Below are 17,571 nucleotides of genomic sequence, written 5' to 3'. Positions count from 1 at the left end.
TGGCAAGTATTTTTGCCGTTGTGTTGTCAAAAGAGGTAAGTTGATACTGACGTTACAATACATGGTCATCACATGCATGTTTTTGTTTTCAGAATCTATAACTTACTCCCGTCATGATATCCAACTGGTATGTTTGAAACACGTAGCTATTTATGGATCTTTATCACATTACTGGGTAGTCAAGAGAGTTATGATTGTTACTAACTCTGTTGTACATTTGCCGTTGAATGCAGGTTTTTGTACTTAGCATCAATACCAGCCCAGACCACACCATGACGACTGATTGGTGCATTCGAGGCACATAGCATTATATGAATTTTTATTACAGCACTAAGATTTTATCTTATATTTTGTATGTTCATAAATATTAAAGAGCATCTGAAGTTTAATGTTTCTGAATATAAAAATATTACAGCTATATGACTGAAATTCAAAGACTGCTACGACTTTTATAGTGAGGGTGTGTTTATATTGATTCTAAATCCAAAGTCCTGGACTTACAGAAATTTTTGTGAGTTTTGATTGGTTTTCAAAGTTTAGGGGTTTGGGGCCAGGGTGACTCCTCTTATTGACTTAAAGCAGAATAACTCAACACTCCTCAAGGCTTTCACATGCAGGTCCACCTTAACCCAACCACACCAGGCTCTCCCTCCATGGCAATAGTGAATGCTCAGAAAAACTGAAGCCCTCAGTCATGAATGCCTACGTTTGTCGTGCCGTCTCAAACTGTTCCTCTTGGAATACGACTTCCAATGACCTTGAACACATCTCCCAAACCCTGGTAGATAACGGATATTCTTAACGTTTGGTCACCAGGTGACGAAAAATGCCATCAACAGGTGTATCATCAGGAGAACCATGCTGTTCACGTGAGTGAGAGGACCATCAGGCTGTGCTACAGGGGCTACATGAACACCAAGTATGAGAAAGATGAGGCAGCTTTGAAGAATATCATTGGCACCCACTAAAACCCACTGTTACAGACAAAAAATTTACATTACAATCTATTAAAAGGTTTGGAAGGGCTAGTCCTGCTGCTAACAATGATCCTACGAAGAGGAGAGGAGTAGTTTACCAAATATCCTTCCCGAGAATGGAATCTGTTATTCGTACATAGTTATGACTACAACTCAACTCTCCAAGAGGATCACTGTTCATGTATACAAAGGGGCTGTGACAATGACCACCTTCTTCTCCCTTCCTCTTTATGCAGAATGACAATGCATGCCCCTAGGATAGCAATTCAGCTGCCTGCTACTTCGGGGAGCATGTCCTATGGCAAACACTCCTGGGCCCTGGCACTAGCCAGTCAACTGCTACATTAGTCAGCCATACTCTCCTGGATGAGTCATTCTGCTCCTAGCCAATAGGAGGAGGCACCACACCTCCCAGTTCTTTGACGACCAAGCATGTCATTGGCTGTCGAACTTTGGTCACCCTATAGTAAGAGGAAATAGGTACCAGAGTATCATCCCCTGCAGTATTGCTGGAGAGTGAAATATGGCAGCCATCCACAGGCATGTCCCATGTTCCAAGGAGTCAAACAAGTTCCAGTCAGCAGGACCAGGGTTTTCCATTGTCTTGCACTGGCATGGTGGACTGGGTCATCATCACAGTGGGGTGCCATCTGTAATTGACTGACCAATCTAAGGATTATCAGGAAAGGGAACAGGTGAATGTCAAAAATAGAGGATTAACGGATAAGTTAGCAATTGGAAACAGGGGAAGCTGTCCTGGCATCTCACATTCTTAACAAGTTATGGATGCACTCGCTCAATCTTTGTCTCTGGTGCCATATGTGTGAGCTGTACTGACACGTGCCTTGGCCTTTGGTCTCAGCTAAGAGAATAAAAAACTTAATGAAATGGGTAAAGCTGATAAGTAGGGAGGATGCTAGAGCCTATAATAAAATGCAACGGCAGTGAAATAGAATGGATAATATTATGACCCTTTAATGAGTCTACAGATTTTGTAACAACATATATATATATATATATATACACATGTGTGTGTATGTATGTATGTATATACGTATGTATAACGGAGTGGTAGCTAAGCCTCTTGATACATAGTCCTTTACTAGCAGACTGATCAGTCTACTTGTAAAGGACCATATGTCGAAAGGCCTAGCAATACTACTCGGTTGTGTCACTGCTGATAAAGGACGGAGTGTAGAAAGGCCTAGCAATCACTCCGTTGTTTCACTTTTCCTTCGTTGAATTTGCCTTTATATATATATATATATATATATATATATATATATACATATATATATATATATATCTATATATATATATATAATATATATATATATATATATATATTATATATATGTGTGTGTGTGTGTGTGTGTGTGTGTGTGTGAGAGAAAGTATGTAGTTCTTTAATAAGTAATCCTCTTAGAAAATTAATGGTAATAAAGTTGGCCAAAGTTAAGTCTAGATTTTGAATATTAATTCTAATAAGAAATGGAGCTGACTGACACAAACTAATGAGATATATTTACTTATCTCTGGATAAAGTTTTCTTCACGACGGAGGTCTAACGAAGGGATCCAAGGATGGACAAGCGAACTCTCCCGTGCGTCGCAGTGACAGTTTTAGCAGTTATATGTTTACTTCCTATACCCGATGTACAGGTAATCTAAAATTGCAATTTCTTCAGTTGTATATGTGTAAGCAGTATGCTTATTACGAACTATACATACGTGTTCACTTATATCTGTATAGACATTGCTCATGTGGTAAAAGGAAACCATTTCGGGTACAAAGGACTGAGGAAACCTAAATCCTTCGCCTATATTTTAGAATCAGTGGACATTTGAAAAATTTAAAATTCTATTTTTCTTATATATCTAAAAAACTTTATCAGAAGGGGGATGAAGTTGATTTCTCCCAAATGGTTTGTCTTGTACTTTTTTCAAGATTGATTCAAGTTAAGCGATCCATATTTTACAATTTTTCTACACTTTTCATAAACTATCATACAGAGTGGTCTCCATTCTTCTAAATATTTGTCAGAATACATAATGATTATGCTCTGTAGATGAAACAGCTGGAATACATTTACTGCTAGCACATACAAAAGCTTAGTCTTACTAAATTCTTATCATCTTTCAAAATTATCAAAAGCTTTTTGATAAGTTGCACACTGTAAAAGATTGCATCGATAACATTGGCATTATATAAATTTGGTGTTTGACGATAATATTTGATTGTTTCAACCGGTAGGTAGTTATATTATTACTATCGTTTTCAGAAAGTATCGCAATTCTCTGTTAAAGAACTGGAAAAACTTCATCGCATCAAAGGTCCTCTTTCTGGCGTCGACGACTGGCTTGTAAATTACGTCAATAAAACTCATCTTTTCCCTCCCTCAACTGAGCCTTACAACCTCTCAAAACTGCATGATATAAGTTATTCTATAAATGCCCATGGAGATAGTTGGAAATACATCCAACACTTCGTGAGGCACATATTCAATGACGAGCCCCCGGGATTTTTCCTCGAAGCCGGAGCCCTGGATGGGGAGTTTCTGTCGAACACTCTTTGGCTGGAAAGGACGCTTGGATGGACCGGGCTGTTGGTCGAGCCAGATGTAGAGAGCTTCCGCCTTCTTTGGAGGAAACATAGGAAGGCGTGGACGTCTAATGCTTGCATTTCTAAGGAGAACTATCCCATGGAGTCCTATTTCGTGAATTTAAAACCCAGGGATAATACTCATGATCTTTGGTGGGAACGAATGTTTTATCCGGCAAATTCCCATCTGTTCGGTACAAACATCTTTCTAGATAACGTAACGGACCATATGCCAGCGACGGAGAATTACTCTCTCGTGCAGTGCTTCCCTCTGATCACCTTCGTTCAGGCGCTCGGTGTCAAGAAGATAGATTTCCTATCTCTGGATCTTCAAGGAAACGAAAAATTAATCATTAGAAACTTCCCTTGGTCTGGCGTAAAGGTGCGCGTTGTTATTATCGAAGACCAAACTCACAAGGTGGACTACGATTTCATAGAATTCATGGAGAAGAGCAACTATCAATTAATCAACGGAAATGATTTACCTAGAAGTCAAGATCATGTCTACATTAACAAAGATGAAATTGATTTACTAGAAAAATTTACGTCAATGAAAAATGATGTAACGAAATTGACATAAAAGTACGTTCGGCAGTTATAGAATTGTAATGAAAGTAGGCATTCGCAAGGCAATGAATAAAAAGTGCGACGCTATTTAGTGTCGCTAGAAAGGTCCTTGTGCCTCAACCCTCCAAAAGGTGACGTGATATGAGTTCTTTTATGCAAAGAGCTTAAGGAAGGAAAAGTGACGGGGTCATTAGTGCTCTCCCACATGTCGGCCATTCATGAAGAATCTTTGCATAATCACTTTTTGTCGTTTGTTCAGGCGCCGAGATGGTTTCCATCTTGAAAAGTTTCTCGTCCCGAATGGGATTAACAAATCATTTTGAATAATGAATAAAATGTGAAATTTGTTATAAGTGTATCTTTTGTATCTTTCCTTTAGAGGCGTTTGGTGACTCTCCTGTTGTTCTTTGCCTTGAAGGTAGGTTGCGCTATGTTATGTGAGATTATTTTCATGTCATAGAAAGGAATCTAACCTATGGATAAAAGAAAAGAAAAATCTTCAAACTCATAGAGCGCCTGTAAGATTGCCTTTAACTACGAAAGTTTTTTTTTTTTTTTTTTTTTATTAGATGATAGATTCTTCACAGCCCGGTTAATCTAATGTCCTTTTACACCCTGGTGTTCCAAAGATAACAGGTCGGGTATATTTATTTAACGCATGCATTTTGATATTATGTAGTCTTCCTCAAGTATGAAATTGTACATAGTATAAAGATGAACATCGCCAAGATCCTAAAAAGGCGACTCAATTGTTTAATGAACAAAAACGAGGCCCTTAACCATCCGTTTAAGAGAAATATTGTTTAAAAATAATATTTCAATAGTTACCAAAAATAACCACTGTCCAATAATAACACATTGGTGTATTGGCGAAACACAGTGAAGGGCATTGAAAAACTAACAGAAAGCAGTGGCGGCTGGGTCCAAAAATTGTGGTTGCAGGTGACAAAAGGGGTCCCACTCCAACCCTCAGCCACTATACTGTAATAGAGTTTACATGACAAATACATGAAATATTTTAGAATGCATACATAGAAACACACAAGACAAATTATTGGAATGTTTATTTTTCACCTAATAAGCGTAAATTACCTAGACATATGGAAATGAAATTTTGGATGGTCTTATGTGTAAAGGGCCCACTTGCCATCGGGAAAGCTGGCAACCTGACCAGTCCGCCATTGAACAGAAAGTCTGAAATACTTTCAAACTATATTAAAATTCTGTGGAAACTACTGAAGGTGGATATCAACAGGTTAAAGGAGGCCTCAGGGTGTTGTGCACCTTGTTAGGTAAGGTTATAATGTATCCTTTGGTAATTGCACTATTCGTTATCTTATTTATTAATTTATTTTCTGATTATGTTGACCTAATATTCTAAAACTATCACCATTCATACTTCAAAAGGTTGGTTTCTAAACAGAATGAAAAGTTATCGATTGATGGTTCGATGTTGCAATGAAGACGCATTGAATATGATATTGTTTTGGCATGTATATACCATTAACTTCAACATTCTTAAACCTATTCGATATGAAGCTTGAAGCCCCAATAGGTACTGTAATTTATAATATCTTCCTTTTTAAAGCATTTTGAATCAAAAGAAATCTTATGTATATTGTATTTTGTTGAAACTTAGCACATTAAAAACTATTATCTAGAAATAAACCGTACACTATTATTCAGGGCATCATATAAATATCAAAATGTCAGTTTTTTCATCAATGTTTCTCCGAGCCTTGCGAATAGTTAGTCCTGAGTATGCTATCCAACCCATATTTTGGATATTTGTTACAATAGCTATTAACACCTATGAAAAATCGGAAAGAAAAAAGATCTGTCCTCAACACCCTGTGTTTGAAACATTTTATTGGATTTGAAACGGTAAAACTTTTTTTTAAAATTGTTTAATTCAAATGTATCTTTCACATATAATAACGTATAAAACATGCTTATAAAAAATAGCCCCCGAAAAGATAGCAACATTGTATACAAAATTCTATGTATGGATTGTGATTTATCCTACTTAGGTCAGACCAGTAAGGAACTGAACACCAGATGAAAACAACACAAATACTCAGTAAGAACAGGTCAGACAAATAATGCTTTGTTTTTACATTTAAATGAAAAGTCCCACAGAATACATTGGACGCAAAGCCAAATATTGTCACGTTGTAACGAAACTATTTCAAGGAACTTGTTAGAATCTGTTTTGATTCAGTTAACCTGGGTGAATAATTTTAATGTAAGTCAAGGATTATATTCTTTTGACCGTGTAATGAAAGATATGTTCCACAAAGTATTGAAAGATAGAATAAAGAGGATTACCATTAAGTAGATTTCGACATCGTTCTGTGACCTCCCAACATATATATAGGCCCTAACAATATCCCTAGAAATAGTTTCGTTAAAACGTGACAATATTTGGCTTTGGATCCAATGTTTTCTGTTAGGGTTTCATGTAAATGCAAAAATTAAATATTATATATTATATATATATATATTATATATCTATATATATATATATTTATATTTATATATATATATGTGTGTGTGTGTGTGTATGTGTGTGTGTATCTCTTCTATATCTATTCAAATGTATGTTTGTGTGCGTGTGTATGTCTGTGTATAAGGCCTCATACCAGTATGTCTCCCCTATTTGTCATTCTGTATAAATCGAGAGGTACATTTGGGTTTGGGGATCTCTTTTCAGAAGGTTAAAGAATTTAATAGTATTGTCGAGCAGCATCTGGGTATTCCTAAAGGATTTTCCTCCGAGTAAGCGTCGGCTGTGGGAATTTTGTCTCTGTCATCTAGCGCTTTGAGATTCTTTCTGGGTTTCCTGTTCTGCAAATTAGTTTTTCATGCACCGCCCGAACTTCAAATGATTTTGTTGCTAACAAATCTCACTTGGTTACCGCCATCTGGTACATAATTATGAAATTCTAAAGCTCCTTAACCTTAATATGCTTATATTGAAATTTCATGGCTATTTTCTTTTATAAATATATATCTAATGATTCCTATAATTATATCTCGAGAAACCATGAACGATATAGAAACACCGAGAGAATTAATTACACTTTTAATGTAAAAATAAAATGCCTATGTCCAGTGCAAACCTATATCTTAGTCTTTTATAGCAAGGGTTTGCTCTCACATGGAGATGGTAGAAAATGTAGAGCATTGCTGAGACACTTTTCCTTATTAGCTTCATATAAATTTAGTTTTACTAAACTTCTCTTAAATTACAACGTTCTCATAAAAGTAGTCTAAATCAATCAAGAATTTTTACACAATAATTCATTTAAAATGGTGTTATCTGAACTTTCTCTCTTCATTGCAGCAACTGTGCTGTTGAGCTTTATATGTACCTTTAAACAGTTGAAACCTGGAACATGATAACACTAAGCAAAATCTGCGCTGGTAATTCAGATCAGAATCATGAGCAAAGGAGAATCCACCTTCCACCTGTCTTGCTACAACATATGATTATCTTTTTTTCTTTTCTCGAGTATAAAATCATTCAAAGTTGTTTAGTAACTTCATTACGTTGAATGACTTTCATTCTTGTTTTTTACTTCATTTTTAGTTTCATTGGCTACCCACCCTGAATTGTCCTCCAAGCAAATAGTAAAAATACTGGTGTTTCCATTTTTAATAATTGCAGATGGTAGAGCAATATAACGTCAGCCAGTGTAGGGAATATGTGGATCTGCAGGCTGCCGCAGGTCAAGCTCTTGCTCTTGAAAAGAGGTGAAGTCGCCTGACGTATAGCTGACGTAGAGTTACTCGGCCTGCAGGGCGCTGACAGTGCGCTTTTAGTTGTCGAGTACTCTGACCCTCAACAAGGACTTTTAAACACAGACGTCACTTAGCAATTTTTTTTTTAATGGAACTACATTTCTAATAAGCTCTCTCCATTGCACAGGGAGAGTTCCATTCACCACAAAATATGAAGAGAAAACTTAGGTAGTGATATAAACTGATTCATATCAAATTAGGGGAAAGATATGAATATCTTTTCAGTATGGAAACCAAGAGGTATAACGAAGACAAATCACTACTCTTTTTTTATTTAAACGTGATATTATCCTGCTTATCTTTTAGGAGGGTTTAACTGAAACTTTGAGGGCACTATTTTCCCTCGAGACCTCGTCATATTCGGTATTATTCCTAGTATAAATTATGTGTAATTATCCTATTAGAAGGCATGCTTTCTGTGCACCATCTGCTCCATTGATATCGTTACCTAGTCTTGAAAATCACGGGCAAAGCTGAATGGTAAAGTTAATGATTAAGTGATCTATGATAATCCCTCATCAGTGAAATCGCCCTAGAAATCCTCAGTGCTTCAAAACGAATAATGAATCATTACTAGTAAAAGTCCCTGATACTCAATAGAAAGTACCCTGTGATGAACAGGAATCTCAAATAATGAGATATGCATATTACAGACAAGAACTATGATTAGAACTTTGCTTGTGTCTCTCAATTAATTTTCATTTCTCTTATTTCCAAAGCTTGCTAGTGCCTAGCAACCAGTAGCTTTAACGGAGAATGAACAGCAGTGACAAAACTATTCAATAGATTTAATAAGATATTGCACGAGGATTAGTCTCCGCTTAAGAGAAATTACTAAACGTATTACCAATGATGAGTAAAGTTAAAAACCTGCAATCACCAGATAATGAAAATACAATTAGCTAACAAGAGGCAATAATCATAGCAAAGAATAGTGGTGACTGTGACTGGTCACCTGAGAGATCATCGGAATACCTGGCATAAATCTAAGACTAAATTGGATTCCATAAGGATCTTCGTACCGAATGCAGACTTGCTAGGACCAATATTTTTTTTTATTTTGGATTCGCGCCCCTTAAGCATCTGATAATCTGGTATTTTTATACTAATATAGGCAGCTCACCGGATTTCTATTGTCAATATTTTCTGAAAATATTTTGTTTGTTTAGTTGTACGAAAGTGGTTGAAACTGACTAATAAACTAGAGAGGTTCATTTCCACAAAATTGTCTTATGATATTTATCTCTGATTTACTTGGGTAACACTCCTTCATTTTCATAATTCGTGGGGTAGAATCTTATTGCACATCTCTTGCATTCAGTGAGCTAAATATCCTTACAGCCCAAAACAAGGGTTCCGTGTTTATTGCCTTCTCACCGTCCACCATTTCCTTTGAAAACTCAGCCCCTTACCAGACGCTCTTTCTCAAAGGCTCATTTCCTGTTACTAAAAACAAAATAGAGTGATTTAGTGCATGCAATACGATTCAAGCACGACCGCTTACAAGGACGCACTTCTCCCGGGGCGTAGACACTCTTGACGTTGCAGATTAATATGTTGGGAGTTGCTATTTTCCTTTTGAGACAGGAAATTCATTTCGACGCTTTGATGGAGAAGTTATGATATTCAAGTCTGTCAAACACAGAATACTATTTTGCTGCAATTTTATTTATGATGTTGTTGGTCTTAGAGGCCAGTCATTTCAAGACAGAAGAATCCCATCCACATCCCAAGTAAAAACTAACCTAATTTCACTCAAGGATGTGGCCTAGGAATCGATTTCCTCTGGAGCTTTCATTATCGTCAAAATCATAACGACTCCATCTGAGGAGAGATGAACCGCTTCTGCGAAGAGCCCCTTCTTCGTGTCACCCGACAGGATGCTCGAATGTCATCGCAGCTTCTAAAATACCCGACCGCTTAGCAGTTATGCAAATGAGTGGGTGTTGGTTATTAGTTACTGAAGTAAACAACAATCTCATTCGTGTCTTAACAATAAATCTTCCCGAACAAACTGTACCAGTAAAGGCTTTCCCCTCTAGCGACCCACCACATGGCGTCTTGTCTTCCGCTTTCAAAACACCGATGGTTAATCACTCTCAGCAATAACAACAAGGCTGATATCACGTAATAGGGATGTCTGGGTAAACGATACATTCCCGGCTGTTAAATTAAATTTAGTCTGTAATTTAAGCTGGAGACGGATCCACTTCGAACATAAACTGGCTTCCCAATTAGAGTGGACATCGACGCCAACAAACCATAGTCTATGTTTTAGTAAAAGATGGCGGAAGATCTTATATTTCCCTTCGCAAATTCTTTACCATCCACGCAGGTCGATCGTTACGGGCTACCATAGTTGACAGGTATGCAATATAATATGAACATTGGAAAATTGATGTAATGAAAAACTAAAATTAAAAACCAAGGCTTATCATATTTTAAGTCTAACTTCTTTAAAAACTCCAAACATGCCATTTGATTTCATTAAGGAAAATATATCACTTTGCCCAGAAAGTTACGGATGGCCTGATACCTTGCTCAACCTGGTATTCCTAAAGAAGGCTTTCTCAAGTAAAGGATGGGAAACTTGCTTAAAAAGTTCCATACAGTCAAGAGGAACACACATTCATTGCAGTTTTTTTTTATTGTTTTTACATGCTATTAAAAGCCATGTGCAATATGTGTGTGTGTTTGGTCATCACTTACCCCCAACTCTCCCATGAATGTATACTCGTATGTGCCAAAGAAGTGAGAAACAGCCCTTCTAAGGCTATCAGCGTTCACTTATGGGAGAATTGCTACTAAAATTTCCTAAATTCTTGTATTACTGCAAATTATGGTCTCCTACGAGATTTCTCAAGACTCATTAATTATCTGGCCAAAGGAATGGGACTTGCTGCGTTCGATCGATATAGTCCAAATTTTATGAAAATTGCATGGGAAAATTACGTGGGAACCATATCACCCTAACACTTATGCATAATAGCAATTTCCAGTTAAATTAGGTAATACTATTCTGATGGAAAATAAATCATTAACGATTAAAGCTTATTATTATTATTATTATTATTATTATTATTATTATTATTATTATTATTATTATTATTATTATTATTATTATTATTATTATTATTGTTGTTGTTGTTGTTGTTGTTCTTGTTATTTGGTATATGGTGCTTATTCAAACCTTCAGTAATGATGGGCCAATAATAAAAAAGAAAAAAATCGTAATAAATTCAGGTCAAACCTCAAAACAAAGATAAATCAACAAATAAATTGCGACCAGCAAGTTGTGTCTCGATCCGTTAAAACCTCTGGGCTGAAAGTACTAAAGAAATTTACTGATACATATATCTAACACCATAATACGTAATTCTTTTTGTTATTTCTGTTATTTCAATCTTATCTGAAAGGCGTGTATTATTATTGTCATGTTACTTTTACTAATAATACCTACCAAATAAATCATAGATGCCACATTAGATATTTTCTATTTGGTCTTCCTCCTCTATATGGTGCAAATACGGAGATAAATGCAGATACATACACATAATGAATAAATATGAAGATGGAAGATCAAATGTGTTGGAAAAGTTGGATTTTTTAATGCCAGAATTTCTCGAAATGAAGAAAAGAACAACATACCAGAACGGAAAAGAGACATGGGAAAATACTTATTATTACCCATATTAAATGATGGGGTAACACGCAAACCATCGTAGTGATGAATGCGCAGGGTTTTTATGAGTATCCCGAAAAGAAAAATAGAGTTCTTAGAAGAACTAACCCAAACTGGAAATATAAATATAATGAATATAACTGAAATCTGGTATTACCAAGAGACTGGTAATGATGATTAGATAAAGGGGTTCCAAACTTATAGATCAGATAGAAAAAATACGAATTAAGGGAACCGCGATATACGGGAGAGACATAAATCAAAGAAAAATATGTGAGAAATATAGTACCTCAGAATGTAAATTAATAGCGGTAGAATTTGAATCTGAAAAATTAGTAAACATTGTAATATATAGACATAATAATAGAAAAATTGGATGATATATGTAGAAATCACAAAGACTGGACTATACTCCTATCCGGAGACTGATTTTCCTTTCGTAGATTGGAAAGAACGAATAGGAGATAGTGCTCGTATTTATGCATATAAAAGATAGAGTAATAGTAGTGCAGAAGATAAGAGACAATTCGAAAAGCTATGAGATATGCTATTAGAGCACAACATTCAACAAATAAATTACCTGCCAACAAGAAAGGATAATATTTTAGACCTAGTATTTGTGAACGAGGTGAATTATGTTAAAGAAATAATAGTGTATAATACAAGTATTTCAGACCATAATGTCATAGAATTAACAGTCCGTTCCAAAACAAGTGAAAACAGAGATAAGCAAGAGATGAAAAAGTGGGAAGGATATGGGAAATGCAATTTCTATAGTAAGAATATAAAATGGTCAGAAATAAATGAAGAATAAAACAAAGACTGGGAAAACATATTCGTAAGTGATAATATACAGGTAAATACAGGTATATTATATAAAATATTAGAGAAAATAGTCGATTAGTATATACCGAAGAAGAAAAGTAAACATCAGTCATGCATACCAAGAGACAGAAGGATCTTGGTCCAGAAAATCAGAGTGGAAAAAAGGTCTTGCAAAAGAAAAGAATGCATGGAAAGTGATGGAACTAAAAAGTAAGATAGAAAATACAGAACAGAAGATTATACAGTCAAAAGAAAATGAAAAACTGGACTTAGAAGGAAAGACCCTAGAAAATATATGAGCAGAAAGCTGTAAGAGAGAATTTACCCCTAGAATTGGCAATGAAGATAATGATAGAAAAACAAGAGATGAAAATAGTGAATATTTATCGGACATAAATATTAATGAAACCAATATTGTGCAGGCTATTAATGAAATAAAAAATGGATCAGCAGCCGGACCAGTTGACGTCCCTGCCATTTTGTTAAAGAAAGTAGTTCATTCTATCGCAAAGCCACTCACAATATTATTAAGACAAAGTGTACATACAAGCAAGATTTATGATAAACATAAATTAGCATATATTACCCCTATTTTCAGAAGTGGATCAAGTAATTATAGGTTTGTGAGTCTAACATCACATATTATGAAAGTGTATGAAAGGGCAATGAAGAAAAATATAATGAAACATTTAATGAAAAAGTATACATACCCAACTGTTAGTCCACCATGAGAACATATATAAAAATATGATAAACGAAAAAGATACAGATGTGGTTTACCTAGACTCTGCAAAAGTTTATTACAAGGTAGAGCATAATATATTAGTGAAGAAAATTAGAAAACATAATATAGTGGACAAAGTAGGAAGATGGTTAAAAGAATTTTTACAAAACAGAAAATAGATAATGAAGCTAAGGTAATATCTGGTGTGCCACAAGGTACGGTGATAGCTGCATTGCTGTTTGTTATTATGATTGCAGACATAGACAGTAATATTACGGACTCGGTAGTTAGTAGTTTCGCTGATGACACAAGAATAAGTAGAGAAATTACTTGTGATGAAGATAGGACCTAAACAAAATATATGAATGGGCTGAGTTAAATAGGATGGTATTTAACTCTGATAAATTTAAATCAATAAATTATGGAGATAAAGAAAGAATGCTATATGCATATAGGGGACCTAATAACGAGACAATCACAAATAAGGAACCAGTTAAAGACCTTGGTGTGATGTTGAATAGGAACATGGTTTGCAATGATCAAATAGCTATACTATTGACAAAATGGAAAGCAAAAATAGGAATATTGTTACGGCACTTCAAAACAAGATAAGCCGAACACTTGATTATGCTTTATAAAACGTATGTACGTAGTCCACTTGAATATTGCAATATGATATGGTACCCACACTACAGGGGCATGGAAACAGATAGAAAGAATTACCGAAAACATGGAGCTAAAAATATCAGAAAGAGCAAGCAGAGGTAGATTAATAGTGCCCAAAACTGTACCAGGAAAACTAAGGAAAGCACACAGGACATTAATCCACTACACACCAATATCGATAATGCAGCGTCTATTCAATGCGTTGCCAGCTCATCTGAGGAACACATCAGGAGTGAGCGTAGATGTGTTTAAGAATAAACTCGACAAATATGTAAGCTGCATCTCACACCATCCAAGATTGGAAGACGCAAACTATACCGGAAGATGCATTAGCAATTCTCTGATAGACATCTGAGGTGCCTGACACTAGGCGCATGGGGTAACCCGAACGAGCTGTAAGGTCTGTAAGGTAAGGTAAGGTCCCTCTCTCTCTCTCTCTCTCTCTCTCTCTCTCTCTCTCTCTCTCTCTCAGACGCACACACACATACACACATTTCTTTTATCTGTCTATTTCTGGAATTATAAGAGCTAGTTTAATTATCTGTTAGATTAATAACCTTCTCCTTTTTAGCGTAATCCTCGTCAGGGGTTGATGTTTTTAATGATCTTCTTCCAGTTGTTCTTGTCTCGCAGATGTTTTTCGGATGGATGCCTCCCTAACTCCAACCTTCCTTATTTATCCAGGTTTGGGACCAGTAGTACGCTGGGCTGAATTATCCCGCTAACAGTTAGGTTCGCTTTCGGAACTGTTCCTGCAACAAAGCATTTACGGTAATACAATTGATTCAGATATAAACCTCTCCGTGGAGAATTATTGTACCTCTTTGAAAACAACTTAATATTTGCATAAAGTTCATCGGTAGTACCTAGACCCTTTGCTTTCATCTATATTTCTTGGAGCCCTTCCTAACTTTTATTTGTTACATGACAGAATGAGGTCCCAGTTTAGAAAAATAATGAATGAAATTGATCATTTGAATTTTCTAAACTAGCATGCAGAATTTGTGGATTATTCCTAAAAGCTTCAGATGTCTCAATTCTGCAGCCTGTGACAACCCCCATCAGCTTCTGATATAAGATTCGGTAGTTGACATACACAATCTCTTAAATCAAACGACAATATATCTTGGTCTTTGCGAATTTCATGTAATAAAATTAAAATAAAATCACAAATTACTTTGACAATAAAGCAAACTATTCAAGAAAACTGTTTCTCTAGTTGATTAATCTTCGTCGTAGGTATAGCCATCTACACCCTAACAAGCATCACAGTACTTTGAAATTACGCTGCCCTGCCACTAAAGACTGTTGTAGAACAAAAGTCTTCTGTCACAAGCAAACGTTGTTCTTCATGTTTTTCCTCTAGTACATGCTGACTGCTAGTATATGAGTAGGTGACAGACATACCGTTCAAGATAATATGAATTTCCGTACATGTTGTCAAGAAAATTTCTGATTGCTGTTTTGGGACAGAAAAGCTGTTATAGTGAATGTAAAAAACTTCTTTTTTTTATCATCTCAACGCTGTTTTTCGATATGTGGAGAAATAGATTGCGATCCTCTGGCCCCGAAGACAGCTTCAGGGACTACGGTAGGTGACAGTCCTTGCAGCATATGACATCGCAGAAATTATTTTCTTTTAGTCATATCCTTCCTGTGTACCGGGTAAATTCTTTCTTTTCCAATAGTAAAACTACGCGCATTCTCCTGCGGTACGTCAGCACTCCGACAATGTCCTCCAATTACACATGTCCCTCGATTTGATGCAGAAATATAAACAACGCTCTCTCTCTCTCTCTCTCTCTCTCTCTCTCTCTCTTCTCTCTCTCTTCAGCACAGCTTATGGATTCTTCATATTCATCATCATGTACTCCATAGCATATGAATCATGGTAACGTAGTTGAGCAAATTCGATTATTTTTCCCATATAATAGTGAAAATAAAAATTTTTATTCTGTTTCTGCTACTTTCATTGCAAATAACAGAATATGAGTGAGTTCTGTCTGATTTAGCCAAGAGCTTTTAATACTGACGTGTGAAAAGCAGAACCTCGGCTAGCCTACGCAATCTCTTCCTCAAAGCTGTTCATCAACCAATCTGAGTTTTCCTGTAAGGAAAAATGTAAATCGATTAATCCGTCCCAGACCCCCAAAAATCTCGAAAATGAAAAGTATTTCAACTCGAATTTAACAAGCCTACTATGAGATTCAGGGCCTCTGTAACACGGTTTTTTCGCAATAAACTTTAATCTATGGCTTTCCATAAATATAACGCTTATTCAGAATACATATTATATCTACATATAAATTTTGACTGTATTCTGCATTACATAGGTTGAATAAATTTGGTACTTATAATGTAAAAGTGACTTTTTTTGAAGACGGGCCAACTTACTCAGAGAAAAGGTTTCGAACGCACTTGTTACGTAACTTATGACAGCATTTCTTCCATCTTTCTCGATGGATGATTGGCTATACGTAAAGAAGGCTAAACCTCTGGCAACAATGACATACAAATTTAAATACAAGCAAAGCAGTACACCTTTATGAACCCTGGAACCTCTCCACTGATAATTGTCATAATGAACAAACCAACAAAATATGTTAATAAATACAAAAACACTTCGATTATTAGTCTAATAGGTTTCCTAAGAAATTACAGTCTACTTTATAGGTCACAATCAGATTGACAAGATGTAGGGAATAGTTGGTATTTTCAAAAACATAGTAGACAAGCTTGATTTGATAACTGCTATATCCAATGTCAATCAATTTTTATTCATTGGCTATCTACCTATTTACTGAAAAAAAATAGCCGGTACCGTATATTGGCTTTAAACCTTCACCACTAATTATCGTCAGAATGATGACTTCATGAGGCTCCACCCACTTTCGCCTCGTTATAATTCAGGATAACACTGAAGGCTACCATGGGCATTGTTGGATTAGAAAATTAACTTCTGGCTATAGAAACAATTTCTCCAGTATTTGTAAGAAGTGCTAAATGATCCTCAAGGATCCCAACAGTTGGCCTACACGTTTAATTCATGTATATTACTGCTATACTGTTGCGGCACTATTGCTACAGTAGTACTGATAGCCCACCCACATCTATGTATCGTTCCGCCATTCATAAAGTCTTTGGGTTTCAGAGCCGATGGAGGTTCTGTCTGGTGGATGGGCGGGGCAACATTTCGTCAAAAGGTTTTTACCTTGCTTACGTAATGAATGTTTTTCGACTCTTGGCTCGTAATCATTGGCCATGGCGTCGGCTAGATCATTTTTACCCTATAAAAATTAAAACTATCGGGTTTAGGTTATTCATAATGCTGACAAAATTTGTGTGTGGTTGTAAAATATACATAAGTCAACTTTCAGCTACATCCGATGCTTTGACAAGGAGCAAAGTCCAAAAAACCGTGTTACAGAGACCCTGAATCTCATAGTAGTATATTGATATCATGCAAAAAACACCAAACAAAATAAATATGTAAATGAAATAGATGCAAACTGATCCTCATTTCACCTGCTCCTAGGTGAGATAATGCATACTTGGTGGTGGTGAGGAAGGTGAAGAGGAAGACCTGATGTTATTGTGCTTCTAGGGTTACTTCTGTTTTCTGTCTCTGTGGTACTTTATACTAAGATTCGCTGAGCTCTTGTTTGTTAAAAGCCTGTTTAACGGTATTCGCTTTTGACTGTAATATGAAATGTTTCTGAAGTGAG

This window comes from Macrobrachium nipponense, chromosome 14 (assembly GCF_015104395.2).
Source record: "Macrobrachium nipponense isolate FS-2020 chromosome 14, ASM1510439v2, whole genome shotgun sequence".
Lineage (NCBI taxonomy): Eukaryota > Metazoa > Arthropoda > Malacostraca > Decapoda > Palaemonidae > Macrobrachium > Macrobrachium nipponense.
Note: the sequence above shows the minus strand (reverse complement) of the source record.